Source organism: Triturus cristatus, chromosome 7 (genome assembly GCF_964204655.1).
Source record: "Triturus cristatus chromosome 7, aTriCri1.1, whole genome shotgun sequence".
In the NCBI taxonomy this organism is placed as follows: Eukaryota; Metazoa; Chordata; class Amphibia; order Caudata; family Salamandridae; genus Triturus; species Triturus cristatus.
The window spans coordinates 483366642-483387443 of record NC_140590.1 but is presented as its reverse complement, the minus strand read 5'-3'; the positions used below and the strand labels follow the sequence as shown (position 1 = coordinate 483387443).

Genomic DNA, 20802 nt, shown 5'->3' with positions numbered 1-20802 from the left:
ACAATGGGCACAGCAAAATCTCCGCGAGCACGCGAAATTTCGCGTGTTCGCGGAGATTTTTTGCCGTTTCGCAATATTTTGCAAAAGGCAATTTGGCAAATTCCACCCACCCTTAATAATAAACAGTGTGGCCTGGGGAGGTGCAAGTCCCTGGGGCTGCGTGAGGGGGGTGCTGGGCCTATATTAAACAAAGCACGGGAACCCACGCTTCATTTTACTTTTTATTTATCGACAGGAGTAACTGATCCAATCCTTTTTTGGCCCGGTGGGGTCCCTGTGGGACCCCCAAAAGAAGCCTAGGGGTTAAGGGTGTTTCTCCCCAGTCCCATTTCCTTTTTGTATGTTTTTTCTTGTGGCTCGGTTCACAAGATGGCTGCCAACACTTCCTGGTTTGAAGTGTTGACAGCCAATCCGATCTCAGCACAAGACGGGAGAGGCCGCAAATCCACAGACTCCCTATATTTACAACTGTAGATTTCTTTACATTTCTCCAAAACTACTGATCAGATTTACACCAAGTCTCGAAAAAGTACTTCCTTGAACCAACATCTACCTTCCTGACAAATTTGGTGTAATTCCGTTCAGCAGTTCGGGCTGTAGCCGTGTCTAAAGGTCCTAGTGGAATTAACATGGGGAAAACGCGCGTTTAAGTACCCTCTGGCTCTCGGCTCCCGCTTGAAGGATCACCCCCAACTTTTTAAGATAGCAGCTGAAGTGAGCATCGTATTAGTCTTCAAACTTTCATGAAGATTCGTCGAGCGGCTCCAAAGTTATTGGCAAAACACACACAAAAATTCCCATTTCAACTAAGTCCTACCTATAGCTACTTACTGGCGATATGTATATATATATCTATATGTGAACAAGAGCACTTGGATGCCCGAAATGCGTCATTGAGCTGTGCAAAATAAAGACCTGATTTGCCACAAAACTGCAGGGGTCCGTGACTCTCTCTTCGCCGACCGGGAAGTGGGGAGAGCAACATACTTGAATCCAATATATATATATATATATATATATATATATATATATATATATATACAGCAAACCGAGGCCCAATACTGGAGAAATTGCGTTTATTCATAGCACAGCAGCACGTAAAGGCTTCCTTCTCCTTACGTGTTTCGGCGATCAATGCCGCCTTGCTCACAGGTGAAAGCAATGTACAAAACAAAGTGCATGCGTGCAAGCTTTAAATATCTTTGAGTCACATGACTAGTTAGTTCGAAATACATGTCCCATAATGCAGGTTAAAATCGGTTATGAATACAGGCTGGAAAACCCATTTCACTTTTTACATGCACGATGTAAGTATGGAAATAAAGATGCAACTGGTTGTGTATGCCCATAGTTCTCGCAAAGTGCTCAATTATTTACAAGTACCATGTAAAGCGCCCGTCTCCAGCACGATCTGAAAGGATATCCTCCTTCCAGAATCCCTTCTAAGCATTCTCACAGTTCGCTTCGTTAGCATTTCCTTAGTTAGGTCGTGAGAGGGCAAGTGGGTCATGCTCCCAGTTTAAACATCACCAAAAATCCTCCGAGTACAGGAACTATGGACATACACAACCAGTTGCATCTTTATTTCCATACTTACATCGTGCAGGTAAAACGTGAAATGTATTTTCCAGCCTGTATTCATAACTGATTTTAACCTGCATTATGGGACATGTATTTCGAACTAACTGGTCATGTGACTCAAAGATATTTAAAGCTTGCACGCATGCACTTTGTTTTGTACATTGCTTTCACCTGTGAGCAAGGCGGCATTGATCGCCGAAACGCGCAAGGAGAAGGAAGCCTTTACGTGCTGCTGTGCCATGAATAAACGCAATTTCTCCAGTATTGGGCCTCGGTTTGCTGCTTCATGTTGATGAAATTGGCGGGCTGCTCCGTGCCCACTGTTTAAGAGGCCGCCCTGAAGGGTTGGGGCTCCTGTACTCAGAGGATTTTTGGTGATATATGTATATATATATATATATATATATATATATATATATATATATATAAATATTCACTGAAAAAACCATAGGTTTCACACACGTTATAGTTAGGAATTAGCATTTAAAAAACCTTGCAAATTCACTTAAAAAACCATAGGTTTCACACATGTTATAGTTAGGTGGATATTTCACTCGTAAAAAAACAATGAAATTCCCCCGTTATAGTTACTTCAGATAACTATAACTCGCGTGCCCGCAATCCTCTGCTCATGACGTCACATATTACATCACTCATGACATGGTCAGTGGCATCACTCTTGACCTCACTGATGACATCATCTTGTGATAGAGTGGCGGTCGCGCGAGTTATAGTTATCTGAAGTAACTACTATAACGGGGGAATTTCATTGGTTTTTACGAGTGAAATATCCACCTAACTATAACATGTGTGAAACCTATGGTTTTTTAAGTGAATTTGCAAGGTTTTTTAAATGCTAATTCCTAACTATAACGTGTGTGAAACCTATGGTTTTTTCAGTGAATTTGTATGGTTTTTAAAATGCTAAGTTATGTATGTATTTTTTTGTAATATATTTATTTTTCAAAAAACGACGTATTAAAATGTTTTTTTTTTTTTTAAATGGTTTTTACCGTGCGCGCACGGTGCGCGCACCCTGACAAAGGCTAGGGGGTCAGGAACTCTCTACCCTGCCCCCTTTTCACGTTCGCCACCTTCCTTTTCCACTCTCGCACTGAAAACAAACAAAATGGCAGGCCGACACTTCCTGATTGACCGATTCGAACGTTGACTGACATGTAACAACCAATCAGAATTACGCTCGCGCACGTTAGGGTGCGCGCGCACGGTGCGCGGCTATAGATATGCATGTGCTTTTTACTGCAATTTTCTACTGAACAGATTGACTCCATATATGCAAAAGGCACATCCCTGACCTGAGGACTACCTCTCTGCCAAATTTCAAGTAATTCTGTTCAGCCGTTCGGGCTGTACCTTCGACTAAAGGTCCTATGGGAAAATGCATGGGGAAAACGCGTTTTGGGACCCCCCTTTTTTCTCGGCCCCCGCTTGACGAATCGCCCCGAGACTTTCAGGGTAGGAGCTGAGCAGAGCACCCCATTAGTTTTCAAAATTTCGCGAAGATTCGTCAACCGGCGCCAAAGTTATTCAAAATAGAATTTTGAGATTTCCTATGGAAACACGGTCCTAACTATAACTATCTACTGGCGACCACCAGTAGATAATATATACGCATTTGTAGGTATATATATGCTAATACACACAATTTTACATTAAGTGCAACTGTACTAAAAACCCAAATTCACACATTTATAACCGCAGTTTAAAGTAAAATTTGCAGTTAATTACTAGAGTTGAGCAACCTTAAAACAATTTTTAAACTGTTTACTGCCCCACAGATTGTATATTATAATTACTTAATTGATCAAAACAATTCTCCTGATGGTTGCTGGGCACATCAGTTTGATCTTACTTTAATGCATATTTTGAAACTTTTTCATCCTGGGAATATCTTTTTTCAAACAAATACACATGAAAAAATGTCATGGCATAAACCAAATATGAAGGTGCTGAGAATCTAATTTGTTAAGGGAGGGATTGGGGTATCATGGCCCACTCACGACTTTGCCTTTTATAACAATGTGTCGCGTGACACATTCAACAATGGGAATAAATAGCATATTACACTCAGCACATCTGCGTATACACTATTTATGCATAGTTAGGCTACGGCAGTGAAAAGAAATGTGGGCCAATAATGTTATTTAGAGTAGCTGTAGTAATATATGCATAGTCATACATTTGTTCACTGCAGAAAAAATTAACATACGAAAAATACCTTTCCACTGGCTCATACATTACATTTTATAATGAATTTACACAGGAATATAATTTCCCTAACATTTAGGAAGCCCTATCTGATTTTACCTTCTGGCTCAAATTTAACTTCTTGTATCCTGGGTTTGATTAAATGCCATGTTATAAAACAAATACACATGAAAAGATGCCAGAGCGTAATCATATATACTGATCTGCAGAATATAATATGCTATGTGCTACCATTGTTGCAGGTGGGGAGGGGCATCCTAACCCACTGGATTCTTTGCATCTCATGAGTCAGGGACCCTTCCCATACACAATAATGGTAATAAATAGCAGATTACAGTCTATATACAAGCTTAAAGAGAGAGAGATGGAGATAGTTTGTATATCTGTGTGTGTGTGTGTGTGTACAGTCATGCAACATTACACATACAATGCAATACAGCACTACCTCATACTCAGGGAACATGTATATCCTAAACATTTACATTGAAAGCCTGACTGAAGTTATTTAAAATGTGCCATTATGTAAATTAATGGTCTGTACTCCGAACACTTTAAACCGTTCAGTAATTCTATGTAAAAATAATGTCGCTGATACTGGTAACTTGTTTACTTGAAGGACATTTCTGTGGCTAAATTGAAAATGAGAGAGACTGACTGTGAGAAAGCGTGGTCTCGTAGCTACATTGAAGCCGCCTGCAGAAGTTGAAAACCTAAGACCTAACCTAACCACCGTGTACCAATTGTGTAATCCTTGGCAGATCACGTCATGTCTGTGCGCCTCCGTTTCCGTAACTGCAGAAACGGAGAATGCTCATTGGTCGTCTCACTCCCAGCAGTCATAGCTTTATAGAACTGTGTCCATTTACATTTCCTAGACCTTAATATAAAGATTAGGGGCATATGAAACTGGCAGAACCTTGATAACTTTACCAATTTATATTGAAAACGTCACCAGTTTTACCTACTTGATAAAGTTGTATAGCAACAGCGTGAGAACCAGCTTTCACAGGAAAAACATCTGCAACGTCTACTTTATTCTGGGAGGATTCTGTTGCAGACTTGTTTTTAAGAAAGGTTTTCTTCAAGCTTTTTGTGGAAGAGACAAACCCTGCAACTCTATAGAGTTAGAAAGTGTCTCCTTTGCGGAATTTTGCGAACAACACTACTAGTGCAGAACGTCCCTCTTCGTGTACACCAAAAACAAGCGTCACTGTGGAGGTGAGACATGCACACCATTGGTCGTGGTTCATGAAGGGTGGTGACCAAGCTTCAATCCGTGCGGTCTCTTCGTTGACACAACCTTCCTGTTCCTTCGTTCTCCCGCCCGAGCCAAACGATAGTGATGGGAAAAAGTCTGGAACGCCCCAAAAAAGCCTGACCGTGCCTACCAACTGCAATCACCACCTAAACTAAGCACTAGGGGTGGAGAGTGCAAGTTCTAGGTGCAGTGCAGACTTGATCCAAGTTAAATATTTCTTTTCAGGACCTTACTGGTGTCGCTAGGTCAACATGCAGTTCTGTCTCCGCAGTTCTCTATTCTCCTCACAAGCAGTGTAGTTTGCAAAAATAGATTGGTGAACTGTTATGATCAGTAGAGAGCAAGTGTGCAAGAGTGTGAGGTTGGAAACATTTTGATTGTGAAGAACTCTCATACTCTTCCGCCCTTTCAAATACCTTCGCTTTTTGAGAGCTGGTGGCGGAGTTCAGAAAAAGGTCCTTTAGGAGAAAAAGGTCACTATGTTTTGGGTGGGGTTTTGGGGAAGACGTGGAGGCTGGTGACATTTCAAAGTAGTGGGGCGTAAAAGTTGGAGATTACTTTTACGTAGCAAGCGCGTGAGCCCGACTAACATAAGAGCAGTTCGAAGTGGTCTTCTTACCCTTGCGAAATTTTTGAGAAAAATAGCGGCAAGTGGGGTATTTTAAAACTAATTTTAATAAAGAATTTGAGAGAAAGGAAGAAGATATAGAAAGCATTACCTCCTCGTCCAGTCTTCCTCGCCACAGTAATACATATGAGCCTCCGGCTCCACACAGAACTCCAAGTAAAATAAAAGAGCAGCGCTCTAGTCTCCCCTCCCTCCTCCAATATGGCCCCCAGTGGCTTCAGCCAATCCCATAAAAGGATACAAACCAGCCAGCCCGATCTGTTCTTTTTTTCTGCACTTCTCCGAGTGCTGTGTTGCCTGATGGTCAGGTGAGTGGGGCGGGGGTCCTGCTTGAGCAGCCCCGTTTTGCCCTGAGGTATCAAGTTTGGGGGAAGTAGTTGTATTAATTTGTGTTATTCTGTGATTCTTACAATATTGCTTATGTTTTTCCCCCTTCTTCTGCCTTCACGCCTCTGGTCCTGCTTGAGCGGACTTTCGTGGCGTTTGTTTCCGATCGGGACTCGTTCTTGGAGTCCTGCTATGTTGGGGCTTACTGCCTGTTTGCGGGTGTTTATTTCATTCCCGACCGCGTGTCCTGCTGAGCGGACGTAGCGCGGCCGGGTGCGTTTGCTCTGGGGGCCGGAGGCTCACGTTCGCATTCGTACCTGCTAATATATGCAGAGTTGCCTACTGTGGGGGCCGGAGGCTCCCGGTCGCGTTCAGTTCTGTAATATGCGGCTGACTGGAACATCACGCGTAGATCTATTGCAGGTCTATACGCATGCGCTCGATGTCTCTTCCGGCATTTATGTTTGATGACAGGCAGGGGCTGGCTTGTTCGGTTGCATAGCAACCACGGGGCCTTTTTATAACGGGAGTGTTGTCCTGGTTGCCTGTGTTTAATTCACTCGTCCACTTGTGTTTCACTATGATGGAGTGTGGTTCTAAGGATGTTGATGCTCCTGATCCCTTGGTGGTGGCTTCTGGTTCTGGTATACAGATCCCCTCTATGGACGTATTGCAGCAGATGATCAATTCTGCTGTGGCTGCTGCTATGCAGGGTCAGGTGCCTGTTCTCCTGCGAAGCTGACTAAGGTTGATGGCGCTGCGGCTGCTGATTCTGGGAATGAGGAGGAGGTTGATGTCAGGGGTTGTTTTGTGCAGGGTGCCGACCTGAAGGAGGTGCTGGGTCACATTCGAGAGAACTTTGTTTTTCCTGCTTCTGTTGTTCCTCTGGACAACGATCTATTTGCGCAATATCAACGTCCTGAACCTGATTCTTTGCCTCTACACTCTTCAGTCTTGAGGGTCTTGGAGAATGAATGGAAGGATGTGGACAAGGGTTCCTTTCCACGATTTTTGAATAAGAGGTACCCGCTACAGGATTTTGATGTGAAATTCCCTTCCTCGGTAAAGGTTGATTCCTTGTTGGCCAGCATGGCGTCTCATGGGACTGTGGTTTCAGAAGATTCTTCTCCTGCTGACCCGGTTGACCATAAAGTGGATGGTGGGGTGAAGCGCACTTTTGCGGCTGCAAATTTTTCTATCAGGGCGGCTGCCTATGCTTCTTACACTATACAATCCTTGCTTAAGGATTTTCAGTCTCTGTCAGAATTGTTGGACCAGGGGGAGGATGTTTCTTCTACCCTGGCTATGATGGAGCAACAGGTCCGGTTGCTTTCAGATGTCTCCTTTGACTCTTTGGGAGCGGCGGCTTCTGCGGCTGGGTCTTCGGTGGCTGCAAGGCGCCAGTTGTGGCTTCGTTCATGGAAGGCTGATGCTGCGCAGAAAACTCTCCTGATGAAGATTCCATTTTCTGGGGTTAAACTTTTTGGGTCACCTCTGGATGACATGGTAAAGAAAACGGCGGAGGACCGTAAACTCCTGGCTCCTAAGAGGGCGAGTCACTTCCGTTCCTTTGGTTCTCAGCGGGCTTTTGGCCCTTCTCGGAGGGGTCGGGCTGGTCAGCCCTTTCGTGGGAGGGGGCGTGGCCGGGGTGCTCCTTCCTTTGGAAAAACCCGGTTCTCCGGTTCTTCTTCCTCCTCCACTCCTGCACCAAAGTCATGACTGGATCGCTCCTGGTTTGGGTCCGGTTGGGGGTCGCCTCAGTTTCTTCCTGGAGTCTTGGAGAATGACTGTATCGGACAAATGGGTGCTGCAGGTGGTTTCAGAGGGCTTGCGTATTGGATTTATCCAGACTCCCCCAGACTGTTTCAGGGCCACTCCTTGTTCCAGAGACCCTGTAAGGAGATTGGCGCTTTTGGAAGGCATCGCATCCCTGGTGGTCAAAGGTGCGGTGATTCCTGTTCCCGTCGATCAATTGGGGTTGGGTGTGTATTTCATCCTATTCCTGGTGTCAAAGCGCACTGGGGATCTTCGGCCAGTGATGGACCTAAAGTGGTTGAGTGCTTACATCCCTCACCAGAAGTTCAAGATGGTTTCCCTTCAGTTGATCCTTCCTCTGATATATCAGGGCGACTTCCTTGCATCAATAGACTTAAGAGATGCTTATCTGCATATCCCTGTTCATCCAGACTCTCAGAAGTTTCTCCGGTTTTGCGTGCTGGGTCGTCATTACCAATTCCAGGTACTGCCCTTTGGACTCTGCTCTGCTCCCAGGGTCTTTACTAAGGTTCTGGCTCCTCTTATTGGACAATTGCATGGGGAGGGCATTAATGTTTTTCCTTATCTGGACGACATTTTAATTTCTGCTTCTTCTCTTCCTAAGGCGGAGTTGCATGTCCAGAGGGTGTGCCATGTCCTGGAACATCATGGGTTCCTAGTGAATGTACCGAAGTCCTACCTGGTTCCTGCACAGGAATTGACTTTCATTGGGGCTCTGTTCAGGACTCAGTTGGGGATGGTGTTCCTGCCCCCTCCCAGGATTCTGTCCCTGGTGTCTGCAGTTCGTGCCCTGTTGTTGGGGCATTCTCATCCTGTGAGCCTCTGGTTGAGGGTTCAGGGTCTAATGTCAGCGTCATTATTGACGGTGCCGTGGGCTCGCCTCCACATGTACCCGGTGGTGTCCCACGTTTTGTCGCATTGGGACCCCTGTTCCCTAGATATGAGTGTTTTGATTCCTATGTCGGAAGATGTTCGGGTGGTCCTGAGTTGGTGGTTGGACGAGGGTCATCTGTCCAGGGGCCGCCCCTTTCTGATTGTTCCCACCTGCGTGGTCACTACCGATGCCAGCCTCCTGGGGTGGGGTGCTACTCTGGGGGATTCGACAACTCAGGGGGTTTGGCCTCAGTCGGTGTTGTCATGTTCCTCCAACTACAAGGAGCTGAAGGCCGTCCTTTTGGGTCTGTTGGATTTCTCGGATCTTGTTCGGGATCACCATGTACAGATCCGAACAGACAATCAGGTTGTGATGTCTTATGTGAACCATCAAGGGGGGTGCAAGGTTCGATCCCTCAGTTGCCTCAGCCGTCGGATATGTTGTTAGGCAGAGGTACATCTGGAGTCCCTATCTGCCATTTACCTACCTGGCACGGAGAACACTGTGGCGGATTGTCTGAGCCGGGTGTTTCCTTCCATGGGGTCTTTGTCCCTGACGCATGTGATGTTCAGGAGGTTGCGGAGGATGTTTGGATATCCGATTGTCGACCTATTTGCTTCCCAGGACAATTACAAGAGCCGTTGCTTTTGCACGATTATGCCTTGCCGGGATGCCTGGAGGGTGGATGCCCTGTCGTTCCCTTGGCCGACGGGTCTGTTGTATGCCTTTCCCCCTGTTCCCCTGATTCCGGCGGTCTTGCAGAAGATCAAGAGGGAGGGATCCTTTGTGCTTCTCATTGCTCCGGGTTGGATGCGTCGCCCTTGGTATCCCCTGCTGTTGGAATTGGCTGTGTCTCCGGGGTGGGCCTTGCCATTCGTTCCTTATCCTCTGATGGGTCCTCTTCTTCCTCTGCCTGTGTTCCATTCCTTGGGTCTGCGGGCCTGGCTCTTGAAAGGGATTCGTTGATGCGAAATGGATGTTCGTTGGCTGTGGCTGGAGTCATTCAGCAATCCAGGAGACCTTCTACTCTTAAATCCTATGCGAAGCACTGGGATAATTTTGTTTCTTGGTGTCTGTGTCACGATCTGTCGGTGGCTTCTTTGGACTTCTTCGCATTTTGGATTTTTTGAATGATGGATTTGTGTTGGGCTTGGCCATTTCGACTCTTCGGGCTCAGTGGGCTGCGATTCGGGCATTCCATGTCCTCCCTTTGGTTTCTGTTTCACCATTGGTTGCTAGACTTTTTAGGTCTCTCTCTTTCCAACGCCCCCGTCCTATCATGTGTCCTCCACCTTGGGACCTGCCTTTGGTTTTGCGCTCCTTGCAGTTGGCTCCCTTCGAGCCTTTGGAGTTGGTGGAGTTGAAGTTTTTAACACTCAAGGTGGTGTTTCTTGTGGCGATTGCTTCTGCCAGACGTATGGGTGAGTTGGGTGCCTTCCTTCGTTCTGCCCCATTTTTGTTGGTTTTGTCGGACCGTGTGGTGTTACGCCCTCATCCTACGTTCATTCCAAAGGTGGATTCTTATTTTCACAGATCTACTGAAGTGGTCCTTCCGAGTCTTTGTCCTGATCCTTCCTCGGATGAGGAATCCCTGTTGCACCTCTTGGATGTTCGTCGTGCCTTATTGATCTATTTATCACGCACGTCTTCCTTTTGCAAAGTGGACAACTTATTTGTCAATTATGGTTTATCACGTCAGGGCCTGAAACCATCCCTCTCGACGATCAGTCGCTGGATTAAGGAGGCCATTTTGTTGGCGTATGGTTCTGTTTCTGAGGTTCCCTCCCTTCCTGTTCAGGGGCGTTCCACCCGTTCTGTTGCTGTGTCTTGGGCCTCCTTCAAAGGGGTGTCCATGGAGGATGTTTGCAGGGCTGCTACTTGGTCTTCCCCTCATACATTCATGTCCCATTACCGCCTCCAGGTTGGGGGTGGGGGTTCGGTTTCATTTGCATCTTCTGTTCTAACTGCAGGGGTGACTTGAGAGGTTCTCTTTTGATTGCTGTACCTCTGTGTATTAAATTTTGTTTTCACTGCACTATTGGTGTGGTCTATTTCCTTACATGAAGCTGATTGCTTTGGTATCGGCTCATATGTATTACTGTGGCGAGGAAGACTGGACGAGGAGGTAATGCCCCGGTTACTTACCGGTAATCTTCATTACTCCGAGTCCTAGTCTTCCTCGCCACAGTATAGTTTCCCATCCCTCCCGGCCCTGGTGGTGGCTTCATGTCTGCGGCTTTGATTATCAGATCGGCCTGGGTGGTTTGTATCCTTTTATGGGATTGGCTGAAGCCACTGGGGGCCATATTGGAGGAGGGAGGGGAGACTAGAGCGCTGCTCTTTTATTTTACTTGGAGTTCTGTGTGGAGCCGGAGGCTCATATGTATTACTGTGGCGAGGAAGACTATGACTCGGAGTAATGAAGATTACCGGTAAGTAACCGGGGCAATTCTGAACATGAAGTCTTGAAATATTTAGAAACATTAAAGATCACCCCATATCTTAGTGCATTAAATATATTCAATAGTTATTTACGTGTGCAAATTGCAACAGTGCAACAAGTTAGATTTTGTAATTATCCTACCTGCACACGCTGCTATCTCTGCACTGCATCTCGTTGGTGACGTACTGCCCAGGAGGTGGAAGGCTGGGGGCGGCGCTCTCCACAGAGTCAGAAGTAGTGAAGGGAGCTGGGTAGCAGCATCCGAAGAGAGCGCAAACGGGGGCGGTCCTAGGCCCGAGACAGCAACAGGGGGTGCAGGAGATGGGGTGGTTCAAAAAAATGCAGAATGCTTTGGGCATCTCTGTGGGGGCTGCTTGTAACTACTGAGACACTGCTAAGGTTCTGTGCATTACCAAGGCAACAGGGCTCTAGCACCATTAGGGACCTGTGGTACCTGACGCTGTAAGTGCCCAGGCAAGAGCTGCATGGACACGGATACCATCACACTGTAACCTTCCACAACAGCTGTTCCAATGGGGTGCCATGTTCTGTTGCTCTTATGAACCAAACCAGAAAAAAAATATGTTGGTCTTTTAGCCTCTTTTACATGCATCCACCACAAACTAGCTGCTGCTTCACCACCTTGTGAACCGCTAGAACTCTACCTCAATAGAACAGCTCGCGTTTATAAGTGTGCGACAATGGCATCACTGATACTTATCTATATTTGGAGAGGAGAGGTGTCCGCTGAACAGATCGCATTTGCCTTTTGCTGGGGTACCATCTATTTGTGCAATGGGAAATGGTGGTGATGTACAGCTGCCAGTCTCTGCCCGTGCGCTAGCCGAACCTTCAGCATATTTGGCATGTAAAGTAAAATTCATTACAACTTAGAAGCGTATCGCCTTACCCAGGCAACAATTGCAGTTTACATTAGCACACGCGGGACTCTAATGCCAGCAAATGACCAACCATAGCCACCAAGAAATGGACCAGTAAACCAAGCCCACTACACAAACCGTGGTCTTATTTCTAGTGTAGCCAATACGGTGAATGCGTCGCCACATACTGATGGCTAGTAAAGGGCCGGTGGTGTGGATTGGGCCCTAGAACTTGCGGCTGCCTATAGCTGAAGCCCAGATAGTAACGAACACAGAATGCTCTGGTGGGAATAATTCCAAACCAGCTCCCCTTCTTTGCCCCGGGAATCCTCACTCATGGTGCGGCGCCGAGTCCTCCAGCCCAGGCCTGGATGGCCACAAACGGCAGCAGGCCTGCTAGGAGTCCGGAGCACTCTGGGGTCCATGCTGCATAGCGCTCTCTTTTACTGTTACCTTTTGCTGGAGAGATTCTAGGAAACACGCAGAAGTCTGCATGCTTTTATTGAGCGTATCAAACAAAGTTCAAGACGGCTATGCACAGCGGCAGCATGCTCCCCTCCCAAGAGCAGGGAGCATCTCATGCTGACCCACTCCTTTTGTAAGACATTTATAGCTTTGTACATGCATGGCTTCAAAGAAGGCAAGGTGCACATAACGGAAACCGGAATTCAGATTAAGAGGTGTACTTACGACGTATGTGGAGTAATGGGCCTGCAGGATGCATATCACAAGAGGCGATTTCCTCTCCCTTCATGCACAATGCTGTAACTGGCACTGTGCTTAGTGGGAAAAGCATCGCCATTGCATCAACATGCTGGAAGCATGACCAATCTCTCTGAATCTAAAGTTTAAAAAGTACAGTGATTGGTAATGCCCTTTAATTGTCCCAACCAACCCCTGCCCTGCACCAATCCAGGCTTTGTTTTCATGCGTTTTATATTAAAAACTGCATGAGATCAAAGCAAAGATTGGTTGGGTCATGTAAAACCAGCACTCCATAGGAGACAAGGGAGGCCGGGCTGTATTCCCCTCCTGGCTCCTTAACAGAGCACATGTTTGAGGTCTAAAGTGTGCATGTCGGGTTGGCCGTAGTCCGTGACCTGCCCAACCGGACATGCGTAATAGATTTAGTCGAGGCTGCATTGCCAGTCACTAGGATTCGCAATGCCCTGCCGTAATGTTAACACTGCCCCTGCAGGCCAAACTGAGTAAGGACACAGCATCTGAACACCAGCGGCTCTGTGTTTTTTTATTATTCACTGGTGCCTCACTGCTGGTGGGGAGAGGGTTTAGGGGTTAAGTGAGGTGACGCTCATTCGCCCCAGGGGAGGAACCACAGCTGGGCTAAGGTGGTGCTTAGTGTGGTCTGAGATGGGAGTGGCTTTAGTACTACAATGGTGCCTTAGGGAATATGGACTCAATTTAGTATTTTTTTCTTTTTAACCATTTGACTACAGAGTAGTGGGGGGGAAGGAATCTTTCTTCCTTTGCGGCATGTCTGCAGATTTTTTTATTTTGGTATCTTACCTTAGTTGCTTCAGTGGTTTGGTTAGAACACTGTTGTGTCTCAGTCCTGGGCAGAGGGAGTTGGGGATAAAAATGTTTTCATTGTGTGTGATTCTGACATCTGGGAATTCAGCTTGAGAGAGCATGGTATTTGAACTACCGCTTTGGGGCACACCTATTGCTCCTGTGGTTAAGTGATGATTGCATCAATTAGTGATACTTTCCTCACATGGAATGTTAGGGGCTTAGGGTCTGTCTTCAAAAGGTTCAAAATACATAGTTAACTAAAACGGAGGGGAGCAGATGTGATTTTCCTTCAATAAACTCACCTGGCCACCCCAGAAGAAAAGGTCTTGCAGTGCCGGTAGAGGGGACAATTGTTTGCAATGGGTTTCTCAGGCTTTGCCAGGGGGATTTTAACCTGGCTCAGATGTGGAAGGCCCCATTGCACCCATACAGGTGGATGTTGATGAATAGGGGATTACATGTTAATCTGTGGAAGAATGGATGATCTGGAAGTGGTGTTTGGAAGTTTATATGCCCCAAATGTTGAACAGCTTCATAATTTGCCACCATCTCCATCTGGCTAATGCAGTGGCCGCAGGTTCCCATTGTTCTGGAGGGGGGGGGCACTAATTCTTTGCTGAATGTCGTTTTAGATAGGTCTGTGCCCCCCACTGACCAACACTCCACCAGTGAGGGTGAATTTGGTTACAAATTTGGGGCTGACAAATGTGTAGAGGCAGATGCATGTCATGCACAGTGAATACATATTTTACACCCCAGTTCACGATCTCCATGTTCGCCTTGATAGGTTCATGAGCTCCACTGACTTGTTGCTCTCAGTATCACATATGGAATATCTGGAGGGAACCTTATTGGATCACAGCTCCCTACTGGTGAACATGAAATGGAGTAGGATGTCCATGCCAACATCGACGTAGATAATCGAAGGTGCTGTCAGCGGTGGCTCCTCTTCTAAGGCGGAGGAGCATAGCCCTAAAATGATAATAATGCAATGTTATCATTTTATTTTTCAGATTCTGCTTAGGTGCGGGCAGGGTGGGGCTGGGCTGGCCAGAGCAGGAGCAAGGGGTGAGGAAATTCAAATACGGCCCCATCTTTCCTTGTAACACCATTACGCTGTTGCCCTCACTCAGGCACCTTCAACCTTCGTAGCGTTTCTTTCACATTCTATACTGTTGCACATATTACACGACCTTTCCTGTTTCCCTGAGCTAAGTCCATTCTGAGACCCTGCTCGAAGCAACTAATCCCCGAGATAACCATCTATTGACCCTTGGTGACCGTTCTCGGCCTCTCCAGTTGTTTTACGAATCACCATCTTCAACACACAAACACGTCCTGTCGTAAATTAATTTAACTAAGGAATGGCTATGCCACCTGACCTATAGGGTCGGGTAGAGAACACGACCTTAGGGAAGGAATTTCTATTACCCATTATCCTGCATCTTGTACAAAGAATGTTTTCTTGTGGATGATTTGTATTTTTATTGCACATTGAGAGGGTTGTTGCTTTAGGGGATTCAAGCGCTACAAAAGACTGTGAGCCACGGATTGAAGTGGCAGTCTCCTGAGAACCTACCACTGATGTACTTCTAGGACAACTGTACCTAGCTGCAGCTAATAAATTGAAGTTCCTATGCCAAACAGAGTGTTCCGTGTCTCTGTAATTTGGAAGGCGAACTCAGAAGATTTCAGGCGTACCCTGCGCCGCCAGGCTTAATGAGCCCGGTTCTTCAATTGGTGCCCTCTGTGAGGCCGCTTCAGAGGTCGTGGGTCCAGCCCGAGGATCGTGAGGAGCCCCGCAAGGAAATTCCGGAGGACGCACACCACGTGATCGACCCCTGCATGTCGTAAGTGGACCGAAGGTTTTTTACCGTGTGGCTTCTCCCTTCCAACGGCTGCAAAGACCTGCTTCCCTGACTGCGGCCACGCTTTCGCTCCCTTGGTAATTGGTATCGTGAGACATCAGACGGACCTCTGTTGGCGTACGAAAACATCTGGTTAAGTTAAGTATAGTGGCCACTCCTTTGTCTTTGTTTTGTCTTTGTTCGACTTTTGAAAAAGCCGAAACCGAGGGGTGAGTGCAGTTTTTGTACTTTAAAGTGACTAATTAACCCCTTGAAGTTTGTAAAGAAACTATTGTAGTAGCGATGCCTGGTTTCAGTAAGTTTGGAAGATGGTTTTGTTGTAATCGCGATAGGGCTTCCCGACTGGAGGACTCTTGTCCAATTCCTCCGGCCGGAACTCCCACTTATGAAGTATATTCTAAACATGGTATTGGCCCCATAGCATTTAATGAGGCATGGGTTCGCTATACTAGGAAAGATGGTGTTTTACGATGGCCACAGAACGGCAGTTTTGAGCTCAATATTTTAGATAATTTGGAGAACACTTTGTTTAAGCGAAAAGCCCAGCCGGCTATATTTGACTCTTTTCGCTTATGGCGTAAGGAGGCCAAACAGAAAGAAATAAAACAAGCTAAAAGAGATAGGAGGGATATGTCTATTTTACAAGCTGCGCAACAGTTTAAAAATAATGAAACCGATCATGCGATTGAGGTCTCATATAGGCAACATCGTATGGCGGTAGATAAATGTTATCCAGTGTTGCCAACTTCCCTACGGAGAAAAATGTGGACCCTGAGAAGGATTCTTTAATGTCCCATCTGTTGAGATTACCCCCGCCCTATGCGCAGGGAGCTAATGTACCTTTTGGATTACTGCCTGCCGCCGGAGCGAATGCACCTTTATTATCAGCACCTGCCACGCCTGTTCCGCCTGTTGTCCCACCTTTCGCTCCTCAATCGGTTCCTGCACCCCCACCACAGCTTTCTCCGGTATTACCGAGCTCTCCCTTACCTTCGGCTCCCTTCGTAAATGTTACTCCCTCTTCTGCTCCGCCTAACATTCTGTCTCCTGTCCTAATGACGAATTCTCCCTCTGCTCGGAGGCGAATGATCGATACCGTTTCTGGCCTTTTGTCCCCTCTCTTTGGGACATTTCAAATGACCCCTGTTCCATTCTCGTAGACAAACTCGTAGTCAGCTCCCAGGTCCGGAGGAACGGGAAGTGCTAGATCTTCAAGCCCGAAGGTGGATCACGAATGGCCCCCAGTATAGTGTGTATGATATTATGGTCACCTTTCAGCAGTGGGAGGCACCAACGCAGAGATATGTTTTTGATACTATGTGTAACATTTTAAGTCAAGAGTGGGAGGATATGGGATTGGGACGAACCCCTCAGGGCCTGCTCGATGTACAGGCCGAGTATGATAAAGGGCTGATTGTGGGCACAGAGGTTGAGGACGCGGTAGGAACGCTTGTAACTTTTAGAATGATGCTTGCCTGCCGGTCCTTGCCAAAACGCGATTCCTCCGTCAGGAGAAAATTAAAACACTATCCCATGAGAGAGGTTCCCCCAGTGTGGAGAGAGGAGGTTGCAGCTCAGGGTGCTAATCCTCTTATACCTGCTCACTTTCAACGTGTGTGGGTACACGTTCCTTGGAAACGATCTGAGGTATTGGCCCTTAAGCAGTCGTTACCGGACCCCCGTAAAAATCCTGCTGGGTACTACAAAGAGTTGTCCCAAACTGTCTGCATGTATTATGAATTTGGCCGATATAGACATGCTAATGGGTAATGTGGTCCCACAACCGTTATGGGCTAGGATTCGGAAGGAGGACCATGTGGGGAACTGGGGGTGATTGGGCTGCCATACTCGCCGCGGACAGACTCCAAGTGGGTGGTGCCAAACCTGAGGCTCTAATTACAGAACTCCCAGCTAGGATCATTGCCTTACTGAAAACTATGATGCCCCCTCTGCGAGTTAATTGGGATTAGTTAGCAGCTTGTAAGCAGAAAGCGGATGAAAACGTCTCTGATTTCTTCACTCGTTTCGAGGAGACGTTCATCTATCATAGTGGTCAGGATATGTAAATATATCTAATAAATTGAAGAATTCCGAAAGTGCGTGGGTGGTCTCCTTCGGCCCAGATATTGGCTACTGCCCAGTACTATGAAAATAGGGATAAAGAGGAAAGGGAGAAACTTGATAAAAAGACCAAAGAGTTGAAAACAAAAGTTCTTTTGCAACAAGCTTATCCTCCTCGGCCAGCCCAACGTGAATATCAGCCGTCTCCACAATTCCAGAGACAGTTGCAGAGGTCTGGGCCTTTCGCTCCCCGACCCCCACTGGGCCAAAATCAATGCGCTTACTGTAAAGAAGAAGGCCATTTAAAGTATAATTGCCCGGTTTTGTTACAGCGCACGAGCGGTATTCCTGCGTCACGAGGCCAGGGTGGTTATCAGTCAGCACCAAGAGGTAGAGGACGAGGTACGCCACCTAATAACCAACGTTCCATGCACCCTGGAAACTCCACGAATTATTTTGATCAGCAAAATGTTCAGTCTACCAACTATTACAACAGTGATTACTATACTGAGGATGAGAGTCAGAATTCCCAACCTAGCTAGGACAGCCATGGACAAAGTAAGGGAGTAGTATCAGTTCCAGTGGACCAAAGCGGGCCTTATGTTGATGTGGAAGCACTAGGTGTTACAGAGCCATTCCTATTAGACACCTGTGCAACAAAGAGCTCTATGATTCACTCTAAACTCCCTGGGGCACCTTTGTCTGGCTGTACAAATGTTTCTGTAGGTTTTTCTGGTGCCCCAGTTCAAAACCCAGTTTCATGCCCTTTGCCCATTTCAATAGGTCCTTACAAATTGGAGGCCCCGCTCCTTTTAACAACCGGTTGTGGTGAAAATTTGTTGGGCTTGGATTTATTGAAGAGATTGTATGCAACATTACACTGTACCCCTTCTGGTGTACGTCTTACCTTGGGTAAGAAATTGACCTCACCGATGTACTTGTCTAAAGATCAGCTTCCCCCTGAATTACAATCTCTTCCAGCCACCCTCTGGGCCACCGGCCCCAATGATGTGGGCCTCCTGCGGATTCCTCCCTACATTGTAACACTCAAGCCTAATACTAAATTTCCTCGCATTACACAATATAACATTTCCAGTGACGGCGAAAAAGCTCTTTTGACTATAGTTCATGATTTGGTACAAAACGATGTGGTCGAAGAGACTAGGGGAAATGTATGCAATAGCCCTGTTCTGCCTGTTTTTTAATGAACCAACCCTTCTCAGCCACCTGTCTATCGTTTTGTGATTGATCTCAGAGAGGTCAACAAGATTGTGGTACCTCAATTCCCTGTTGTCCCGGATATTAATGCCCTGCTGACAATGATACCAGCCTCAGCTTCCTGGTTTTCCGTTATTGACCTCAAAAATGCTTTCTTCAGCATTCCCATTGCTGAGGAAAGTAGGGATATTTTTGGCTTCTCCTTAGCAGGCCGAAGCTTCCGGTTCAAGTGAGCTCCTCAAGGCTATTGCGAGAGCCCCTCCATTTATAGTCAAGCATTGAAATCACAGCTCGATACTTTGTGTTTACCACCAGGAGCCACTCTCATTCAATATGTGGATGACCTGTTGGTTGCAGCAGATTCTGAAGACACTTGTAAAAAGGCTACCATGTCACTGCTACGCCACTTATCTGACCACAACCACAAGGTTTCACCATCAAAATTGCAATATTGCTGCCAAGAGGTTACCTACCTAGGTCATCTCTTGTCAAAGGAGGGACGGTGATTGACCCCAGAACGTATCCAAGCAATTGCCCAAATGCCTATTCCATGTACGCAAAAAGAGGTGCGTGCCTTTTTAGGTATTACCTCTTATTGTAGACAATGGATCCCCAATTTTCCCCTTCTGGCAAAACCCTTGTTGGCACTCACTCTTAAAGAAAAGAGGGGTGATGTCTGACAAGGATACGTCAGGACAAGGAGTCGGGGATGTCTTGAAAGGACTCCTTCCATTCTGGGGCCCAATAGCCAACAGTAGAGACATAAGACAACTAATTTGAGTTGTAGAAGCCACTGTCAATGAAACAGCTGGAGCTTTGAGTAACATCACTGCAGAACTCGCTGCTGACCGCCTTGTCACGCTTCAGAACAGGATGGTATTCGATATCATCCTTGCTGACCGTGGGGGCGTATGCAGATTGATCGGATCTAGCTGTTGCATTTTTATTCCAGACAACGCCCCTACAGTATACCAAGCCATCTCTAAGATACATAAGATCACTGAGTCCGTTCACCAGGATGAAGGGAATTGGTCTCTGATGGGATGGTTTGGGGGACTACTGTCTACATGGGGATGAAAGATTCTTACCTTTGTCGGAGCGACTTTGGCTATTCTCTTCTCGTGTTGCCTTTGCCTACAATGTGGTCCAGCTATATGCGGGCTCTGCGCCACCCTGTGTGTTCCAAATCCAGTATCACAGAAAGCAGCGAACACAAAGATAATGCTGCAACAACAGCTTGTAGATTTCATGGCTATTGAAGTCGATTCAGATTAACAACAGCCTCTGGTTTCTTTGCCCGAGTAATGGCAAAAGGAGGGTCTGAGGAAATTCAAATACGGCCCCATCTTTCCTAGTAACACCATTACGCTGTTGCCCTCACTCAGGCACCTTCAACCTTCGTAGCTTTTCTTTCACATTCTATACTGTTGCACATATTACACGACCTTTCCTGTTTCCCTGAGCTAAGTCCATTCTGAGACCCGGCTCGAAGCAACTAATCCCCGAGATAACCATCGATTGACCCTTGGTGACCGTTCTCGGCCTCTCCAGTTGTTTTACGAATCACCATCTTCAACACACAAACACGTCCTGTCGTAAATTAATTTAACCAAGGAATGGCTATGCCACCTGACCTATAGGGTCGGGTAGAGAACACGACCTTAGGGAAGGAATTTCTATTACCCATTATCCTGTATCTTGTACAAAGAATGTTTTCTTGTGGATGATTTGTATTTTTATTGCACATTGAGGGGGTTGTTGCTTTAGGGGATTCAAGCGCTGCAAAAGACTGTGAGCCACGGATTGAAGTGGCAGTCTCCTGAGAACCTACCACTGATGTACTTCTATGACAACCGTACCTAGCTGCAGCTAATAAATTGAAGTTCCTATGCCAAACAGAGTGTTCCGTGTCTCTGTAATTTGGAAGGCAAACTCAGAAGATTTCAGGCGTACCCTGCGCTGCCAGGCTTTATGAGCCCGGTTCTTCAGGGGGAGGAGTGTTGGGCACACTCTCATTGCGCATGACGATTTGGCTGGCCGGCCGTCTTGTGCCGGCCAAACAGTCATGCGCACTTTGCCTGTTCTCTACCGGCTGTACTGCACAGCCTGGGTGGAGAAGATGCAC

General features: G+C 46.6%; 1 protein-coding gene across 1 annotated transcript in view; it reads left to right on the top strand.

Moving 5' to 3' along the window:
- USP43 (ubiquitin specific peptidase 43) overlaps positions 1-20802 on the top strand; it is a 920725-nt gene that overhangs the window by 741920 nt on the left and 158003 nt on the right. The window lies entirely within an intron of this gene.